This window comes from Lontra canadensis, unplaced genomic scaffold (assembly GCF_010015895.1).
Source record: "Lontra canadensis isolate GAN:19392208 unplaced genomic scaffold, GSC_riverotter_1.0 scaffold251, whole genome shotgun sequence".
NCBI classification, from domain to species: Eukaryota; Metazoa; Chordata; class Mammalia; order Carnivora; family Mustelidae; genus Lontra; species Lontra canadensis.
The window spans coordinates 52,652-74,227 of NW_022631245.1; the positions used below are offsets into that span (position 1 = coordinate 52,652).

The following is a 21,576-nucleotide window of genomic DNA, read 5'->3' on the forward strand; positions in this document are numbered from 1 at the left end:
GCCGCTACTGGATCTAGTTTCTTGCTAAGATGGGCTACTGGCCTTTGCCAAGGCCCCAGAGTCTGAGCCAAAACTCCTTTGGCCACCCCTGCCTATTCATCTACATGCAAGTGGAAGGGCTTGGTAACATCTGGGATGACCAATGCTGGGGCACTCAGTTGGGCTGTTTGTAATTCCAGAAATGCTCCTTATATCTGGGGCTGACTGACTGGCAAAAGCAAGATCGCCTAAATGAGCTATCATGCAACTTCTCTGAAGTTAACCTCAAGTTGTCTAGCTTAGATAAACAAACACTTAAAAACAATCAAATCTAGAATTTAACATCCATAAAGGTGTGTTGTTAAAACATAATTTTTCTCTCTGAAATAACCCTCATTTCATGAGATAGTGAAATCAGGAATAATTCATTGGAAAAACAAGTCCAATTTTAACAAACTTGGCCTAATTATTTACATAAGCTCAGCACGAACAGTAAGGGATCATATAGATCTTTTAGAATCTGCTTTGCTGGAACTTTTTATAAGGAATATCTAGGTTGAACTTTTAGTAGCCTCTTCAGGCCAGAAGCCAAGCCACGTACTTGCCATCAGACATGCCTGCAATACCTGTCAGTTTGTGCGAATTCCTCTTCCTGAGGTACCCAAAGTATCCTGAGGCTCTGCATCTACCAGGGATTGACGACCTTTATTCACCCGGTGAGGCTTCTGGGAACTCTGTAAGCAAGGTACCAGGCCAACAGTTCCAAAGGGCTTTACGGCTCCAGGTTTTATAAAGTCAACCTTAGTTCCTTTAAGCTGTATGGGCATATCTGAGTCTTTTCAAATATGACATTCCAGTCAAAGCCTTGGTAAAATAACCAGTGGTTCCAATGGTGTCCTGTTACAAGGAGAACAGATTCTTATTGAACTTGTGCAAATGACTGATTGACATGGAAGAAAGAATACTTACTAAGACCTTTTGGTTTCAGAGGGTTCAGATAGAAAAGTTGAATGCCTTGATTTTGTTTACAAATGAGTATTTTTACGTCTCTATAAGTTACAGATAACTTAAGAAAAAGTTTCCCTAGTCTGGAGGACCAAACATTACAGAATCAGTAATTGTTTAAAACATTAAGAGACACAACATTACAATCTTTCAGTTCATCTAGTCCATTTTGCTAATTCTGATTTAGTCTGAATGCAGCCTTACTTCTGGAAATTTTTACCCATTTCAGTTCCAGGATTTTAATATATCAAAGATCTGTATTTAACCTGAAAGTTTCCCATACAAATTTTCTTTAAGGCGGAATTCATCTTACAAGAGAATTAAAACAATTACAAATGACAAGAACTCAGAATAGATATGGTTAAATTACCAGGTGATGACCCTATCAAGCATTAAAACTTTAGAAAATGTATAGAACCTCTAGAGTAGTTACAGCATTTACCCAAATGTAACCCAAGGTTCATTGTTGTTTTAGAAGTACTTACTGAGTAACTTAGTATACCATGGGAAAGCCTTATGAGTCAAAGAGATCTTATTTACAATTTAAATCTTGTCAACAATTGCTAAAATCTTAGAAAGTTTTAAAGCACATGCCTAAATATAATTAAGGATGTCAAACACCTGATAAAACAAAACATAGAAACTGAATTTTCTGGGCTGGCAAAGAGAAAACCATTTAAATTTTTTAACAGATCAATTAACCTAAGAAAACTTTGACCTTTTAAACAGAGAGAAAACCAGCTTTTTTATACCAGTGTCTTTCTTTTTTATTCTTAAGCATGCAGTCTTAAGATAGTGGGTTTACTGGGTTTCCCTCCCATCGTGAATGATGTTGCAGACAAAAGGGAGAGGGATCTTTCAGATGCTGTCCTGCTCTCATCCCTCTCGGGAACTTAGGAGCATCTTAGCTAAGGTCTATCCATATAAGCCCCAGACCAGGCTACTCCGTGGAGTTGATGACTGTTATGCCAGATGGGGCCCCATGAGACTCAGGGTTCAGCCCACTCAGACTACGTAGCCAAACCACTGGTGCCATACAGACAGATTCACACAGTCAGGCACTCTTCAGATTCAAACAGGTTGGACACCCACCCCCCTATCTGGGTATCCCTGGCTAATGGGAGTTGATCAGTCTCCCAGTCTCCCCTTCCATTCTTTATGAATGCGTCTGACTCAGACAGTGGCCCCAGGGCTGTCCTGGTTCAACAGGCAGATTGCGGAAAATCCGAGGTGACTGAGGAAACCAAATGACACACGGAGAAATGGGAGAACACAGTTTTATAAATGCCAGCGGGCTCAGTGGGATCGTTCCCAAAGACTGAGTACCCAACAGGGTTAAGAGAGAGTTTCTATAGTTACAAGCAATGAGGGATGGTAACGGGGTGTTTTCACAGTCCCTCAAGATCAGGCCACTTTCCTAATCTCTCAAGGCCAAATGACCCTTTCACTTGGAAGTATAATCTATGCGGAAGTATGTTAAGAGAGTGATAAATCACCTTGGGGGCTGTTTTTCTTTCTTTTCTTATTTAAACAGGATCAGGCATCTGGTCTTTTTCTCCTTTTTTTTTTTTTTTTTCCCTTAGTCTGTCCTGACCATATCTAATTTTTTTTTTCTTTTCTTTTCTGAAGATTTTCTTTCACAAAGCTTCTATAATTTCCTTCACATTCAGGTTTTGTCCCAAGTCATTTTCTTTCAAACAACCATTTCATTTAGGACAAAATTACCTTCTCTTACTTTTAACAAAATGTATTTCCATTCCTTAACTCTTTCTTACATATCTCCTATTTCCTATATACCGAGTTGCTTCCCTTATTTCCATTAGTCTTAGTTATACTTAGCAGAATTTTGCACTCTTAGAAACACCTTAAACTCTAGTGAAGACTAAATATAAACCAATTGTGAACTGTTGCAACAGAATTCTGTAGATGGCAAATTTAGCAATCAGTTAAGCACAAAACATGTTTACCAACAGATTTAAATATTCTTAGTTTCTTTGCAGTAAGAAGTCAAAAGCACAAACCTACATCCAGTAATCAATGACTTAGCATTTTATCCTGTTTGGTTAAGAACTAGATGTCCATAATTTAATTCCATTTGTCATCCAACCAAAACCTTAAAGTTTAAGGTTATCAAACACCTTGAAAGTTACTTTAACAATTACCCATTAAATCTTTGAGACAGACAATTAACCACCAGTTTAGTCATCTTTTTGATAATATATTTAAACAGATTCTAACACAGATTTTATTTAACATAAATAACACTAGTTTATTTGACCTTCAGTAAACTTTGATTTGAAGTTTCACGTTTACAGCTGATAACTTAAAAGACATGTATATCTTAATTAAATCAATAAACTTAACTTAGTTCAAATACTGACTTATGTTCCAACCTGGGCCCACTCCACTTCGAATGTTTACCTGAGACATGGGTGGGAGGATCTGGAGTGGGGGGTGTTAGGTCCAGGGGCTGCTCTTCTTGCTCCTTGACAGTGAAGAGAGAAGGAGCCATGGTGCATGATCTAGAGGCTAGTCATGCAGGCTGCACACACGTTGATGCAGAAACAGAGTGGGGAGATGGAAGAGACAAAGTGCTGCCAGAAGGCAGAGAAAGAATTCCCAGTTTTAGAGCTCATCAACTCCAACAGAGGAGCAGATGCCATGCTTCCTGCCAGCAAGGGGGAGAGGGCAAGGCAGTCCACGTCAGGCCAGAGAGGGCAAGGAACTTTCCCCAAACAGAGGGAGTTTTGGCAGCTGCTTGGGAATATTCCTTAAAGTCTCTGTCTTGAGTTAGACTAACTACAGTTGGCTCCAGTTATAACCAGCCATTAAAACAAGAAATGAGTAAAGGAGAAGCCCCACATCTATTAGAAGGAATGGAGAGATGAAAGTCAGAGTCCCCTTACTCTCTGCTAGCCCCATTTCTTCAAACACAACAAACAACACAACAGACAACAAAAAGACAAGACAAAGACAACCACAGACCCAGCAGCCCTCCTGTGGCCATCCAACATTAAAGGATGGCCATTCAGACATGCAGAAAGTCAAAAATTTTCCTTTTGTACGTCCATGCTCAGGTTATGAGCTCTTTCCCTAAAGTCCAAGAAGTTGTCAATCATCAGAGACAGAGGAGTTGTCTGCGTCTGTCCCATCACCTCCTCAGTCCACAACAAGACAAATACACTTATGAGAATTAACAAGAACACACTCACAAAGACAAACAATCTGGCACAGCCGCGAAGACAAAACTAGATGGAAGTTAAGGGAGAATCTGGCCATCACAGCAGCTGGCTCTCTTCATGTATGAGGACCTCGTCCTCTGGGCCTGACCGCAACAGCAGTCAAGCCTCCAGGCAGGGCCTGGCTGCAACAGCAGCTGAACCTCCAGGCAGGGGCAAAAGGACCTCTCCCAACTCCCCAGTCGACGGCCTCCCACATGTCCACTTGAGCGATTGTAAACTCCCGATACAGATTGGAATTTCTACAGGTAAAAATGCAGATTGGAGCTCCCTGAAAGTATGTGTGCAAACAGATAAAAAAAACAGAGTGCACTCACCAGATGGCATAAAACTCTCTTGGTTGGGGTCCTAAGAGTCTCCCAGATCTTGGTGGGACCTCCAAATGTTATGCCCGAATTTTCGAGTCTGAGAGACCACCAAGGAGCCAACACTGATGTAATCACATGAGGGTTTATTTGACAAGCTTAAGCTTGGGCCCAAGTATACCTGACACAGCGGAGTAGGGACTTGGACCCGGAACCAGATTACAGTCAGAGTTTTTAAAGGCAAAGTAGGGGTGGACTTGGTGGTGGGTGAGGACAAAGCATTTAGGCTGTTCATGTTGAGAGTAACTATTGAAAGATATGAATTTACTGCTATCATATTGCCTATAGTGTCCCTCTTTTAATAGATTGTCTCTGTAAAGTTCTGATCTATATTACTCTTAGGGTCTTTCTTCTTTTATAGAATCCCCCTTAATATTTCTTATAAGGCTGTCTTGGTGATCAGATATTATTTCAGTTTCTGCTGTTCCTGGAAGCTCCTTTTCTCTCCATCTGTTCTGAATGATAGCCTTGCTAGATAAAGTATTCTTGGTTGCATGTTCTTCTCATTTAGTGCCAGGTTTCTGTGGACAGGTCTGACTTTATTCTGCCTGATGTTCCTCTAGCTGTATGTAAGAAATTTCTTCACCCTTGGTTCTCTCAGTTCTCTCAGGATAACTCCCTTGGCTCTAAGATTTCCAAGTTTACTATTATACACCATATGTTGTTCCACTTTTATTGATCCTGTGAGGGGTCCTCTCTGCCTATTGGACACGAATCCTTGTTTACTTCCCCAGATTAGGTAAGTTCTCACCTAAAATTTGTTCAAATACACCTTCTTGTCCTCTCTCTCTCTCTCTCCACCCCCTCTGTGATCCCTATAATTCTGACCATGGCATCATTGATCTCTCTAAGTCTGATCTCATGGGCATCTATCTGCCTATTCCTATCCTCCTCTGCTTCCTTCCTTTCTCTGAGCATATCTTCTGGCTCACTAATTCATTCTTCTGTATAATTTACCCTGGCTGTTAAAGTATAAAGTTTAGACTGCATCTCACTCATAACATTTTTATGTTCAGCTTGATTAGTTCTCACTTCTTCCCTTAGAGATTCCATATTGTCACTAATGGTTTTCTCAACCCTAGCTACTGACTTCATAAGTGTTACCCTGAAGTCTCTATCTGATATCTTGCTTATATTCATATCCATTAGAGCTGTGGCAGAAGCCATTGTCTCTGCTTCATTTCTTTGTTGGGAGTTCTTCTTCCAAGTCATTCTGTTGAGGGATGGTTGAGAGAATGTACAGAGTCCAAAACATCTACCCTGCTTGGGCAGATTTGCCCTGCCCCCTGTAAGGGGATTGGTCTCCCAGGAAACTGATCTTTTGAGCTTTTGTTCTCTGGCAGCTTTCCATGTCCCTTCTGAGGGTCAGAACAAGAATGGTCACACCCAAACCTCTGTCAGAGCAGAGAAATTGCAGTTTGCTCTCTTCACTAAATGCTCCAGGACAAATAGCCTCTGTTTCTGTCTGCACCACTGAAAACCACAGCCTCCTACGGTACGTGCCCAAAGTGACTCTCTCAGAGATCATCCTAGGGGTGCAGCATATCCCTGCCTCTTGTGACTCTAAAACTGTGAGCAGCCGTGGGGTCCCACGTGCACACACAACTCCTGGATCCTCTCTGAGCACTGCTCTAGAGCACTTTCCCAGGTGCCACTGCTTTGTGACTTTTTGCCTGGTTCCTGGCACAGGACACTTTTTCACTCTGGTGTTCTATCACTTTCTAGGAGCCAGCTTATGGAGCCTCCTCCCTCTTCTGTTTATTTTCCAGTATCTCCCCACTTATTCATGACTCTGTACATCCTACTTTGCAAAAAGTAGCCACTTTTTTGCTGGTAAAGGTCCAGATATATATATATATATCCTTCCATCTCAGGCTGATTTCGTGAGTGTTCAGAATGATTTGGTAGATATCTAGCTAAATTCAGGGGACTGGTTTAAACAGATTCCCCTACTTCTCTGCCATCTTCCCTGTCCATCTAGACTCTGTATTTTAGCTCCTAGACCTGAAAATAGAAATCTTTTTCTTTGGAAAAGAAATGCCTTCCTCACATAAATTATATTAAGAAAGATGATCTGATTTTGACTTTTTAAAAATTTAAATCCATAAGTCAACATATAGTACATCAGTTTTCAATAAATTTTGGTTTGTTTTATATGTACAATTCTTGTATCGAGTAGCTACTTTTTACATAGTTAATGATGTAACTCAGCTTCTAAGAACTTTAACTATGCATGATACAAGGCAAAGCATTAACATAAATTACAAATTATGTTTATAATGACTTACTGTTCACTTGTGTTGGTGTCATGTGGTTCAAAGACACACTTATCATATTCTTGCAATTGATCAAAAACATTTATTATCCCAATCAATCAATAATAAAGATGATGGTACTTATTTTGGAAAACTTTGAATGTGAGAATAAGTTGAAAAAAGTTGAAATTAATTTTATGTTCAAGACAATTTTTTTTTTGCAAATGGCAGATGAAAGATTTGAGAAAGATTTTATCATTACCAGTGTGTACTTATCAGTAATGATGTAATTGAAATAGAGTGTTGTATATGATGAAGACTGTCATCTATTTCTTCATTTGCAGTGTCAGACCTGTTTGAAATCATGAAGATCTGGAACACCACCTCAGATTTCATTCTCCTAGGACTCTTTAACCACACAGGAGCCCACCTATTTCTCTTTGTAATGGTTCTGATAATTGCTTTCACCTCTCTAGTAGGCAATGCCCTCATGCTCTTCCTGATTCACCAGGATGTCCAGCTCCACATGCCCATGTACTTTCTCCTGAGCCAATTCTCCCTCATGGATATGTTGCAGGTCTCCACCATTGTGCCCAAAATGGCAGCTGACTGCTTGACTGGCCAGAAGTCTATCTCCCCTGCTGGCTGTGGGTTGCAGATCTTCTTCTTCATCACACTGGGAAGGGGTGAGTACTTCCTCTTAGCATCCATGTCCTATGACTGCTATGTGACTGTTTGCCACCCACTGAGATAACCCCTTTCTTATAAGCTGGCAATTATGCCTGAGAATGACTGTGGGGTCTTGGTTACTGGGGGCAGCTGATGGGCTTATGCAAGTTGCTGTTGTCCTGAGCTTCCCATTTTGTGGTGAATATGAAATCAATCATTTTTTCTGTGAGGCCCCTACTCTGGTACATTTGGCTTATGCTGACACAGTTGTTTTTGAGCATGTGCTGTACACCTGCTGTGTATTAATGCTTCTGGTCCAATTTTCTCTCATCCTGATTTCCTGTAGTTTCATCTTAGCTGCAGTTCTCCAGATGTGTTCTAGAGAAGCCCACAAGAAGACCTTTGCCAGCTGCTCCTCACATCTATCTGTGGTGGGAATATTTTATAGAGCTGGCATTTTTACCTATATGCAACCCAACTCCTACAGGCCAGCTAACAGTGATAAAGTGGTTTCAGCCTTCTATACGCTCTTCACTCCTTTGTTGCACCCCCTTATCTACAGTATGAGGAACAATGAAGTCAAGGGAGCCCTGAGAAAGTATATGGGTCAGTATGCTGCCTTAAGTCATGACCAAGATTACATCAATTTGTCCCCATTTTAAAGACTGCATAAAGTGACTGTTAGGAATTTCCTAGGGAAAAGTTATATATGTGTTATATCTATACCTGTTACTATTCTACATTGAATGCAGACAAGACCTCTGCAGTTTGGATTTATGCCTAGATTGTCATCAAACATCCAATGTGGATTGTTAAAAATGTTAATCACAAATCATTAAAATGTTTTTACACCACACCATACAATAAGCATTTCTTTAAAGAATTAAGTAAGTAGTCAAAATTTTTGAACATCAGTTGTAGTTTCGTTTTAATTGTGGTATAACTTACAAACACTAGAATGCTCAAAACTGATTGCTTAACTAGTTTCAATAACATGGGCTTGCAACTTACCCGCTAACTAGTTAGAGACAATTCTCACCAGACCAGAAGTGTTTTTCATGACCTTTATAGTAAAACCACGCAACCAAGATAGAATTACTTGTAAGATTTATTTATTTATTGTAGAATTTTGCTTCAGTGAAAACAAAATGAACATTTTTTATATCATGTGCCTTTTTCTCAACATAATATGTTTTTACAGATGCTGGTATGATTTTACATTTACCTTCAGTTTGCTCTTTTTTGTTCCTAAAAAAATTCCTATCTCTGAATCTAATACTTTTTGTTTACTTGCTACTTTGATGATGGACATGTGGGCTATTTTCAGTCTGAAACTATTACAACAAAAATATCCTTTTTGTGATCAATTGTTTTTATTTCATTTGGTAAATTTATACTCTCTCTCTCTGTATATATATATATATTTCTTTTCAGTGTTCCAGAATTTATTGTTTATGCACCACACTCAGTGCTCCATGAAATATGTGCTCTCCAAAATGACTAATTTTTTAGTAAACAGTAAAACAATATGTTTGTTCAATTTTACATGCCTGGCAGCAAGTCAAAGGAGTTGCCACTTGCTACAATTGACAGAAATTGTGGATAACATCAACCTCTTTTTTTCTTTTAAAGATTTTATTTATTTATTTGTCATAGAGAGAGAAGCGAGAGTGAGCACAGGCAGACAGAGTGGCAGGAAGAGGCAGAGGGAGAAGCAGGCTCCTTGCCAAGCAAGGAGCCCGATGTGGGACTCGATCCCTGGCTCTGGGATCATGGCCTGAGCCAAAGGCAGCTGCTTAACCAACTGAGCCACCCAGGTGTCCCAACATTTTTTTTTTTAAGATTTTATTTACTTATTTGACAGAGAGATCACAAATAGGCGGAGAGGCAGGCGGAGAGAAAGAGGAGGAAGCAGGCTCCTGCTGAGCAGAGAGCCAGATGAGGGGCTTGATCCCAGGACCCTGGGATCATGACTTGAGCCAAAGGCAGAGGCTTAACCCACTGAGCCACCCAGACACCACAACATCAACCTTTTCATTTCAGCTGTACTAGTATGGATAGACTAAGTCATTTTGTTTCTATTTTGCATTTCTATGAAGATGAAAGTTTCCAAGGACTTTTTTATCACTTCATTGTCTATGTGCATATCTTCCCTTGTGAATGATCAATTTTCACTTTTAGGGAAAAAACAAACATGTTCCCAATGCCAAAACAACTTGGTGGTTTTGTAATAAACAGTATATGACATTCATAGGATTAGTTGGAATTTTTAAAAATAAAGTATATTTGGGTTACTTATTATTATGTTTTTTGACAAATCTGCTTTTAATCTATTTTCAAAGATTACTTATTTTCATTGAAATTAATGTTTATGCAATACATCTCTTCCTCAATGTCCATTGAGCTAGAATTATAAGTTTTTGTTTATTTTAGTTATGCATCATAACATATTTCAATTCCATTGGTGGTATCAGGCATTGAAAATCTGATACATTTTTCTCTAGTAAGTAATTTTTGCCTAAAGAAGGAAAAAAATAGATTAGAGAATTTCGGGATCTGATTTTTTTTTCAAGGGATGTATATATATTTAATTTTTACTGGTAAATGATTATATACCTACAATGATTTCTGGGCAAGGAATTTGGCACCTTTAAAGAGGTTGTTTTGCAAAGAAAATCATTATAAATATATAAATATTTATTAATACATCTCCATATTTAAAAATTCCTACTTATGTGCTCTCCATGGTCTTTAACAGTAAAATACAAGATGCACTTTAATACAATAGTTTAAACTAAGAGGTTTAGACATTAATTTTGTACTTTTTTTAAACTTTTGCCACTTTAGTTTAATCTGAGTCTGTCTTTCAGAAGTTTTTTTTTTTTTCAACATTTTAATCAGGATTTTATTCTTTATCTCACATAAATAAGAAAACAGAGTAATCAAAATAAAATAATATCAGGAAACAAGGGAAGTTCCAGTTATGCAGGTTCCTGCAATATTTTGGAAATGAAACCTACAGACCTAAGAAGATCTAGTCGAGGAATTTTTCTCAAACCTAAATGCCACATTTCAGCATTTCTAATTGATCTCAACAGTTGATTATATTTTAAACCTTCTCTGTTCCTCTAAACATGGTCATACTTTGATCCAAGGGCAATTTCATTAAATATTTTGTTTGTAAAATATGTAAAGTGAATTATTTAAGCCTTCATTGAGACGGAGTAAAAATAGTTTAACATCAGATGTTACTTGAATCATGATTCAAGTAACAACAATAAAATATATATAAAATGTCTTTCATTCTTTAATTATGTTGTGCATTTTGCTTAACATTTCACTTTCATATTCTCATTTTAATGATTACCATAAACCTGATGTACATGCAGTGCTCTCACTTTTTAAAAATGTAGATAGGTATATTTGGGCAAAATTCATGGTTCCCCTTCACACAGATCTGAATTCAGCTATCTGATTTTAAGCAGCTTATAGTTAGGAAAGGGCAGTTGTGAATGTAGGGCTGGACACTCACAACATCTCTTATACACACACAACACACAAACTCATATGACTTAAACATCCTTTCCCTTCCTAAAGAAAAATATATTGTCAATGAAGCCCCTATTTTGGGTTAAATAGGCAAAAATTTCTGGGGAAAATTGTCTTCACGTTAGAATGTTAATTCTGACACCAGAACTTCAGGACTTGAACCCTTGGTTAAGCCAGACAACCTGGTGTGTTGTCTAATCTTGTGGAAACCGCACAGATCTTCAATGATAAATAACAACTGTAAGATGTTAATCAATGCTAGATGCTAAAAATATTGCCTGATTTTCAAAAATACTTACCAATATATAGTTGTTATAATATTATGTGTAAGGCCAGTAAATTAACTGAATTTTTTTTTGTTACATTTACTTTCATATTTAATTCATTTGGTTATCACTTACTTGACTTATGAACCTATCGAGAATAAAAATAGCGTAATCACTCAGATAAAACAAGTCCATCTTTTTATGTATCTCTTTGTAGTAGGCTGTCTGTGGGATAAGTAGGTTCGTTCATTCATTGATTCCACAAACACCTAGAAGACTCTCAGTGCTGTAGCAAGTGAGGTCAGCCTAGTGGCCTTCACTAAAGCTGGTATCTAATGTAAGAGGCAGGCCATAAACAGTTCCTTTAACAAACGATGTACTCTCAGGCCTTAAAGATAGGAATAAAATATGCTAAGAACAGAGAGTATAATGGGAAAGGGGTCAGAAATGCAAGAATTTTTCTTTAGCAAATACTTCATTTCACTTTATTTAATCAATCTCAAATAGACATTTTCCTTCTCTCTCTGACACTAGGATTTTGCTGCTGTACCCTGAGGAATTCCTGTCCATCTCAGTAACCCCATGACACTCTACACGATCAATGTCCTTATGCTTCCTTCACTTCCCTCCCCAGATATGCTCTGGGGACATGGCAGGCCATGTCACCCATCAAAGCGTGGCGATTTTCTCCTCCATAAGCTGCATGACACAGGACTCCAAGATGGTAGGTGTCCTCCCTGTTTGTCCTTGTTCCTCCCAAACTATTTATTCCACTTACCTCTGCAAACTCTAAGTTTCTTTGAAGCAAATTACTGAATTGGGGTATCACTGATAACTCTCAGTCACTCTGGATGAAGTGACACTGAAGGAGACACCTGGATGTTCTCAGCAATTGCTAGGAACCAATGAAGAGGGGCTTTTTTATAGTCTGGGGAACCAGTAAGCCCAGCGTGTTAGATGTGAAGTAACTCATCAACAATGTTCTGTCGTTGGTGGTGTGAAATTGATAAATTTTGATAAGGTGAGAGAAGTGTACCTTGGGGAGACATTAGGAGATACGTCAGGGAGAGATGAGTAGGTCATGTTCAGGTGTAGAGAACAAATATAAACTGAGAGAGTAAAGGGATAGATCAAACAGGATGCACTGACAGAGCTGTCCAGTTCAGAGCAAGAGATGGAAGCAAGTAAGGATGGTCAAAAGGGAGTAAAGAATTCTCCAAGGAAGAATATTTTTGCATGAACTCTTAGATATTGGAAGATGTCTTTTGCTTAGCATAATACACTCTAGTGCTATCCAAGCCAAACTAAATCAGTCAGAGAAAGATGAATACCATACGATTCCATTCATATGCATACTTTAAGAAACAAAACAGATGATCATAGGAGAGGGGGGAAAATATAGGGAGGCAAACCATAGGAGACTCTTAACTATAGAGAAGGAACTGAGAGTTGATGGAAGGAGGTGGGCAGGGAATGGGCCAAATGGGTCATGGTTATTAAGAGGGTACTTACTGGATTCAAATAAATTGGGGGGAGATGAGATGGCGGGGAAGTAGGAGGAGGTGCCTTTTCAACCTGTACCCTAAAGTGAGCTGATTACCTACCAAATAACTCCAACCACCCATGAAATCAGCCTGAGATCAGAATTATATAAACACGTCTGGATCTCTACAGGGGCAGAAGACACCAGTGGGCAGGTAAAGCAGAGTGGGAATGTCAGACTGATATCGGAAGATACACAAAAATGGGAGGGAGCCACCGGAGGTGACCAATTGGAAAGTAATACCCCTAATACGAGAGTGCCCTGCATCTGGGGACCAGCAATAACTTGGAGACTGGTTGAAAGCACTCCAAAAGAGCAAAGGATTGGGGAGGTTAAATTGTGGGAATCAGGGCGGATAGGGACAGGGGCTTAAGTCCCCGGACCCAGGACAGCCTCTTCTGGCACTGAGCCAGAGAGAGCACAATGGAGAAACCAGGTCTTGGTCCCTGAGACGCCAGCATGCCCAAGAACGCCTGGGGTCTGGCTCCTGTGAGGGGCTGGGAGCCTCGCCAGATGGCAGAATGCTGCTCTGTTATCCCTGCTAACAGAGCCTGAGATGAGCGCGCCCCTCACCGTACCCTTAGGTGCACGAAGGCCCAGCCTGGTGCTCTTGGACCCACGCCCTGAGACAAACGCAGGACCCACAGCCTCCCCTGAGAGAAGTGCGCTCAAGCCTGGCACTCTTAGACCCAGAAAGACCAGGCACTCCCAGCCTGGGCCAGCGGGGAAATCTCAGTGTGCCAATGCTTGGAACCTCTCTGGTGGTCTGGAGCTGCCCAGACAGCCACCGCTGCCATGGTTTTGGGTACAAGCAGAAGATCCTGTATCCCCAGGGACCACGACTTGGAATCTGCTCTTCCAGTGGCCAAGGGGGAATTTATATGGGCTCTGTAGCACCCACAGGAGAGCAGACTGAGGCTTCTTTCTGAGAGGAGGTCAGGGTGCAGTTTGATTTCCTCTAAACCTACAAAAACCATCAAATACGGTCAAGGCGAGAGAAAAAAAAAAAAGGGAACAAACATAAAAACCTCCAGAGGAAACCAGTTTCCTCAGAGGCCACCCCCTTGAGGGGGGCGGGAGGACTTAATTCATAGAACATCATTGACTGAAAACCCACTTGGCAGGCCCCTCCCACAGAAAACCAACCAGGAAAGAAAAACAAAAAGACTACAAGAGAACAACCACCACTACTTCATAGGACAACTTTTATGTTTAATTCGTTCCCACTATTCTGGCTCATTTTTTTTTTATATAGATAATTTTTCAACCTATTTACCATCACAGTGAGATGTCCACTACATCAAATTCTATAATAACCTACTAACCTGAATTTTTGATACGTACACCTCTGTTTTTCTTTTGTATTTCTATTTTTTAAATTCTTTTTTTTTTAATTTTCTGTATGTCTTTTTTTTTAATTTTATTTTTTAAAAACATATAATATATTTTTATCCCCAGGGGTACAGGTCTGTGAATCGCCAGGTTTACACACTTCACAACACTCACCATAGCACATACCCTCCCCAATGTCCATAACACCACCCCCTTCTCCCAAACCCTCTACCCCCATCAACCCTCAGTTTGTTTTGTGAGATTAAGAGTCACATATGGTTTGCCTCCCTCCCAATCCCATCTTGTTTCATTTACTCTTCTCCTACCCCCTTAACCCCCCATGTTGCATCTCCTCTCCCTCATATCAGGGAGATCATATGATAGTTGTCTTTCTCCAATTGACTTGTTTTGCTAAGCATGATATCCTCTAGTTCCATCCATGTCATCACAAATGGCAAGATTTCATTACTTTTGATGGCTGCATAGTATTTCATTGTGTATATATACCACCTCTTCTTTATCCATTCATCTGTTGATGGACATCTAGGTTCTTTCCATAGTTTGGCTATTGTAGACATTGCTGCTATAAACATTCAGGTGCATGTGCCCCTTTGGATCACTACGTTTGTATCTTTAGGGTAAATACCCAGTAGTGCAATTGCTGGGTCATAGGGTAGTTCTATTTTCAACATTTTGAGGAACCTCCATGCTGTTTTCCAGAGTGGTTGCACCAGCTTGCATTCCCACCAACAGTGTAGGAGGGTTCCCCTTTCTCCGCATCCTCGCCAGCATCTGTCATTTCCTGATTTGTTCATTTTAGCCATTCTGACTGGTGTGAGGTGATATCTCATTGTGGTTTTGATTTGTATTTCCCTGATGCCGAGGGATGTGGAGCACTTTTTCATGTGTCTGTTGGCCATCTAGATGTCTTCTTTGCAGAAATGTCTGTTCATGTCTTCTGCCCATTTCTTGATTGGATTATTTGTTCTTTGGGTGTTGATTTTGCTAAGTTCTTTATAGATTTTGGACACTAGCCCTTTATCTGATATGTCATTTGCAAATATCTTCTCCCATTCTGTCAGTTGTCTTTTGGTTTTGTTAACTGTTTCCTTTGCTGTGCAAAAACTTTTGATCTTGATAAAATCCCATAGTTCATTTCTGCCCTTGCTTCCCTTGCCTTTGGCGATGTTCCTAAGAAGATGTTGCTGCGGCTGAGGTCGAAGAGGTTGCTGCCTGTGTTCTCCTCAAGGATTTAGATGGATTCCTTTCTCACATTGAGGTCCTTCATCCATTTTGAGTCTATTTTCGTGTGTGGTGTAAGTAAATGGTCCAATTTCATTTTTCTGCATGTGGTGTCCAATTTTCCCAACACCATTTATTGAAGAGGCTGTCTTTTTTCCATTGGACATTCTTTCCTGCTTTGTCGAAGATTAGTTGACCATAGAGTTGAGGGTCTGTTTCTGGGCTCTCTATTCTGTTCCATTGATCTATGTGTCTGTTTTTGTGCCAGTACCATGCTGTCTTGATGATGACAGCTTTGTAGTAGAGCCTGAAGTCTGGAATGGTGATGCCACCAACTTTGGCTTTCTTTTTCAATATTCCTTTGGCTATTCGCGGTCTTTTCTGGTTCCATATAAATTTTAGGATTATTTGTTCCATTTCTTTGAAAAAAATGGATGGTACGTTGATAGGAATTGCATTAAATGTGTAGATTGCTTTAGGTAGCATAGACATTTTCACGATATTTATTCTTCCAATCCAGGAGCATGGAACATTTTTCCATTTCTTTGTGTCTTCCTCAATTTTTTTCATGAGTACTTTATAGTTTTCTGGGTATAGATTCTTAGTCTCTTTGGTTAGGTTTATTCCTAGGTATCTTATAGTTTTCGGTGCAATTGTAAATGGGATTGACTCCTTAATTTCTCTTTCTTCTGTCTTGTTGTTGGTGTAGAGAAATGCAACTGATTTTTGTGCATTGATATTATATCCTGACAGTTTACTGAATTCCTGTACAAGTTCTAGCAGTTTTGGGGTGGAGTCTTTTGGGTTTTCCACATATAGTATCATAACATTGGCAACGAGTGATAGTTTGACTTCTTCTTTGCCAATTTGGATGCCTTTAATTTCCTTTTGTTGTCTGATTGCTGAGGCTAGGACTTCTAGTACTATGTTGAATAGCAGTGGGGATAATGGACATCCCTGCCGTGTTTCTGAACTTCGCAGAAAAGCTCTCAGTTTTTCTCCATTGAGAATGATATTTGCAGTGGGTTTTTCATAGATGGCTTTGATAATATTGAGGTATGTGCACTCTATCCCTACACTCTAAAGAGTTTTGATCAGGAAGGGATGCTGTACTATGTCCAATGCATTTTCAGCATCTATAGAGAGTATCATATGGTTCTTGTTCTTTGTTTTCTTAATGTGTTGTATCACATTGATTGATTTGCGGATGTTGAACCAGCCTTGCAGCCCTGGAATAAATCCCACTTGGTCATGGTGAATAATCCTTTTAATGTACTGTTGAATCCTATTGGCTAGTATTTTGGTGAGAATTTTCGCATCTGTGTTCATCAAGGATATTGGTCTGTAGTTCTCTTTTTTGATGGGATCCTTGTCTGCTTTTGGGATCAAGGTGATGCTGGCCTCATAAAATGAGTTTGGAAGTTTTCCTTCCATTTCTATTTTTTGGAACTGTTTGAGGAGAATAGGAATTAGTTCTTCCTTAAATGTTTGGTAGAATTCCCCCGGGAAGCCGTCTGGCCCTGGGCTTTTGTTTGTTTGGAGATTTTTGATGACTGTTTCAATCTCCTTACTAGTTATGTGTCTGTTCAGGCTTTCTATTTCTTCCTGGTTCAGTTGTGGTAGTTTATATGTCTCTAGGAATGCATCCATTTCTTCCAGATTGTCAAATTTGTTGGCGTAGAGTTGCTCATAGTATGTTCTTATAATTGTCTGTATTTCTTTGGTGTTAGTTGTGATCTCTCCTCTTTCATTCATGATTTTATTTATTTGGGTCCTTTCTTCTTTCTTTTTGATAAGTCTGGCCAGGGGTTTATCAATCTTATTAATTCTTTCAAAGAACCAGCTCCTGGGTTTGTTGATTTGTTCTATTGTTTTTTTGGTTTCTATTTCATTGATTTCTGCTCTGATCTTTATGATTTCTCTTCTCCTGCTGGGTTTAGGGTTTCTTTCTTGTTCTTTCTCCAGCTCCTTTAGGTGTAGGGTTAGGTTGTGTACCTGAGACCTTTCTTGTTTCTTAAGAAAGGCTTGTACCGCTATATAATTTCCTCTCAGGACTGCCTTTGTTATGTCCCACAGATTTTGAACCGTTGTGTTTTCATTATCATTTGTTTCCATGAACTTTTTCAATTCTTTAATTTCCTGATTGACCCATTCATTCTTTAGAACGATGCTGTTTAGTCTCCATGTATTTGGGTTCTTTCCAAATTTTCTCTTGTGATTGAGTTCTAGCTTCAGAGCATTGTGGTCTGAAAATATGCAGGGAATGATCCCAATCTTTTGATACCAGTTGAGACCTGATTTAGGACTGAGGATGTGATCTATTCTGGAAAATGTTCCACGTGCACTAGAGAAGAATGTGTATTCTGTTGCTTTGGGATGAAATGTTCTGAATATATCTGTGATGTCCACCTGGTCCAGTTTGTCTTTTAAGACCTTTATTTCTTTGTTGATCTTTTGCTTGGATGATCTGTCCATTTTAGTGAGGGGAGTGTTAAAGTCCCCTACTATTATTGCATTATTGTTGATGTGTTTCTTTGATTTTGTTATTAATTGGGTTATATAGTTGGCTGCTCCCACGTTAGGGGCATAGATATTTAAAATTGTTAGATCTTCTTGTTGGACAGATCCTTTGAGTATGATATAGTGTCCTTCCTCATCTCTTATTATAGTCTTTGGCTTAAAATCTAATTGATCTGATATAAGGATTGCCACTCCTGCTTTCTTCTGATGTCCATTAGCATGGTAAATTCTTTTCCACCCCCTCACTTTAAATCTGGAGGTGTCTTCGGGTTTAAAATGAATTTCTTGTAGTCAACATAAAGATGGGTTTTGTGTTTTTATCCATTCTGATACCCTGTGTCTTTTGATTGGGGAATATAGCCCATTAACATTCAGGGTAACTATTGAGAGATATGAATTTAGTGCCATTGTATTGCCTGGAAGGTGACTGTTACTGTATATTGTCTCTGTTCCTTTCTGATCTACTACTTTTAGTGTCTCTCTTTTCTTAGAGGACCCCTTTCAATATTTCTTGTAGAGCTGGTTTGGTGTTTACAAATTCTTTCAGTTTTTGTTTGTCCTGGAAGATTTTAATCTCTCCTTCTATTTTCAATGATAGCCTAGCTGGATATAGTATTCTTGGCTGCATGTTTTTCTTGTTTAGTGCTCTGAATATATCATGCCAGCTCTTTCTGGCCTGCCAGGTCTCTGTGGATAAGTCGGCTGCCGATCTAATATTTTTACCACTGTATGTTACAGACTTCTTTTCCCGGGCTGCTTTCAGGATTTTCTCTTTGTCACTAAGACTTGTAAATTTTACTATTAGGTGACGGGGTGTGGACATATTCTTATTGATTTTGAGGGGGGTTCTCTGAACCTCCTGGATTTTGATGCTTGTTCCCTTTGCCATATTGGGGAAATTCTCTCCAATAATTCTCTCCAATATACCTTCTGCTCCCCTCTCTCTTTCTTCTTCTTCTGGAATCCCAATTATTCTAATGTTGTTTCATCTTATGGTGTCACTTGTCTCTCGAATTCTCCCCTCATGGTTCAGTAGCTGTTTGTCCCTCTTTTGCTCAGCTTCTTCATTCTCTGTCATTTGGTCTTCTGTGTTGCTAATTCTTTCTTCTGCCTCCTTTATCCTAGCAGTGAGAACCTCCATTTTTTATTGCACCTCATTAATAGCTTTTTTGATTTCTACTTGGTTAGATTTTAGTTCTTTTATTTCTCCAGAAAGCGCTTTTATATCTCCCAAGAGGGTTTCTCTAATATCTCCCATGCCTTTTTCGAGCCTGGCTAGAACCTTGAGAATCGTCATTCTGAACTCTAGATCTGACATATTACCAATGTCTGTATTGATTTGTTCCCTAGCCTTCAGTACTGCCTCTTGTTCTTTTTTATTTGTGGTGAATTTTTCCGCCTTGTCATTTTGTCCAGATAAGAGTATATGAAGGAGCAAGTAAAATACTAAAAGGGTGGCAAAAACCCCAGGAAAATATGCTTTATCCAAATCAGAAGAGGTCTCAAATTGTGAGGGGGGGAGAAAGGGGATAAAAAGAGGTTCAGAAACAAACAAACAAAAAAAGAAACAATTAAAAAAAGAAAACGAGTAAAGAAAAAATATAAAAAAGAAAAAAACATGTATAAGATAAACTAGTTAAAACATGTTAAAAAAGAAAAGGGTAAAAGTTAAAAAAAATTGGCAGAAGAATAGAAAAAAAATTGAAAAAGAAAAAAAATTAAATTAACTGCAATGCTAAAGAATCATGGAGAGAAATCCATGAATTCCGCGCTTTGCTTTCTCCTCCTCTGGAATTCCGCTACTCTCCTTGGTATTGAAACTGCATTCCTCAGTAAGTGAACTTGGTCCTGGCTGGATTTCTTATTGATCTTCTGGGGGAGGGGCCTGTTGTAGATATTCTCAAGTGTCTTTGCCCCAGGCGGAGTTGCCCCGCCCTTACCAGGGGCCGGGCTGAGTAATCCGCTTGGGTTTGCTTTCGGGAGCTTTTGTTCCCTGAGCGCTTTCCGTAGAGTTCTGGAGTACGGGAATGAAGATGGCGGCCTCCCAGTCTATGGCTTGAAGGAGCTGAGATCCCCGGAGCCACTCCTCAGAAGTGCGCCCTCACAGAACAGTGCCCAATTACTCCTGTCACCCTGGCCTCCGGCCCCCCTCGAGCTGACCGAGCCTGCGACCGGTTCAAGGTAACCCCGAGCTTAGAGCTCACTCCTCTGCTCTGTCTCTGTAGCCGGCTTCCCCGTTCTAATACCTGTAAGCTCTGCGACACTGAGACACCCCCGATCCTTCTGTGACCCTGCGGGACCTGAGGCCACGCTGACCCCACGTGGGATTCACCCTGGTTAAGCCTATGGAGCAATGTCCCTCAGTGGAACAGACTTTTAAAAGTCCTGATTTTGTGCTCCGTTGCTCCGCCGCTTGCCAGGAACCAGCCCTTCCCCCCGTGGTCTATCTTCCCGTTGCTTTGGATTCACTTCTCCGCCAGTCCTACCTTTCAGAAAGTGGTTGATTTTCTGTTTCTAGAATTGCTGTTCTTCTTCTCTTTGATCTCCCATTGGATTTGTAGGTGTTTGCAATCTTTAGATAAGCTATCTAGCTGATCTCCCGCTACCTGAAGTAGTCTCAGCCTGCTACTTCTCCGCCATCTTGACTCCCATCCTAAATTCCTTTTTTAAAAAATTTAGTTTAGTTTAGTCTAGTTTATTCCTTTTTTATTTTTATTTTCTAATATTCATATAGAGTTAAACTTCAAGGTAATCCCCTTTGCCCAATCAATGCTACCCCATGGGTAAACCAATTTTAATCCCCATTATCTTAGGAAAGTTGAGTCCTTTAATAAAGATATCAAGATACATCCATGAAGAATCAAAACAAGCTTCCTTGCCCACACTGAGAATTTATAAAGACTCTCTCATCTTTTTCTTCCACCAGTGTTTCTTTGTTTTTGTGTTTGTCCTGATAGTATATAAATCTTAATTTTGGGTTCCTTTTGACGAGGTTCTTCCTTTATTTGCATATATATACATATATTAAAATATATAAATATAATTAAAATATAAATAATAAAAATATATATAAATATATATTTTTATTATATATATTTTCTCTTTTCATATACTTTTTTAAAATCATTTTTTTGAATTTATTTTCAGCATAACAGTATTCATTGTTTTTGTACCACACCCAGTGCTCCATGCAATCCGTGCCCTCTCTAATACCCACCATCTGGTTCCCCAACTCCCATCCCCCCACCTCTTCAAACCCTTCAGATTGTTTTTCAGAGCCCATAGTCTCTCATTATTCACCTCCCTTTCCAATGGGTTCATTTTGATGAGATTCTTCCTTTATTTGCTTATATATATTTTTTTTTTTCTCTTGTCATATACTTTTATCAGTCTTTTTGATTGTTTTTGTTTGTATACTTCATAAATCTTACCTTGGGGCCCATTTGGACTAAATCTTCTCTTTAATCTTCCCTTTCTTTCCTGTCTCTCTCTCTCTCTTTTTCTTATTCTTTTCTTTTTTCTCTTGTGTGGGTGGGGAATTCTGATTGCTCAGAAGCATTCCAGGGTGCACCGTGACTGCACCGCAGTCAATACATCCAGGTACATCCATTC

General features: G+C 39.4%; 1 pseudogene; it reads left to right on the forward strand.

Annotated features, from left to right (window-relative positions):
- Positions 1–7,165: 7,165 nt before the first annotated feature.
- LOC116862520 lies at positions 7,166–8,174 on the forward strand (annotated as a pseudogene).
- The last annotated feature ends 13,402 nt before the right edge of the window (positions 8,175–21,576 follow it).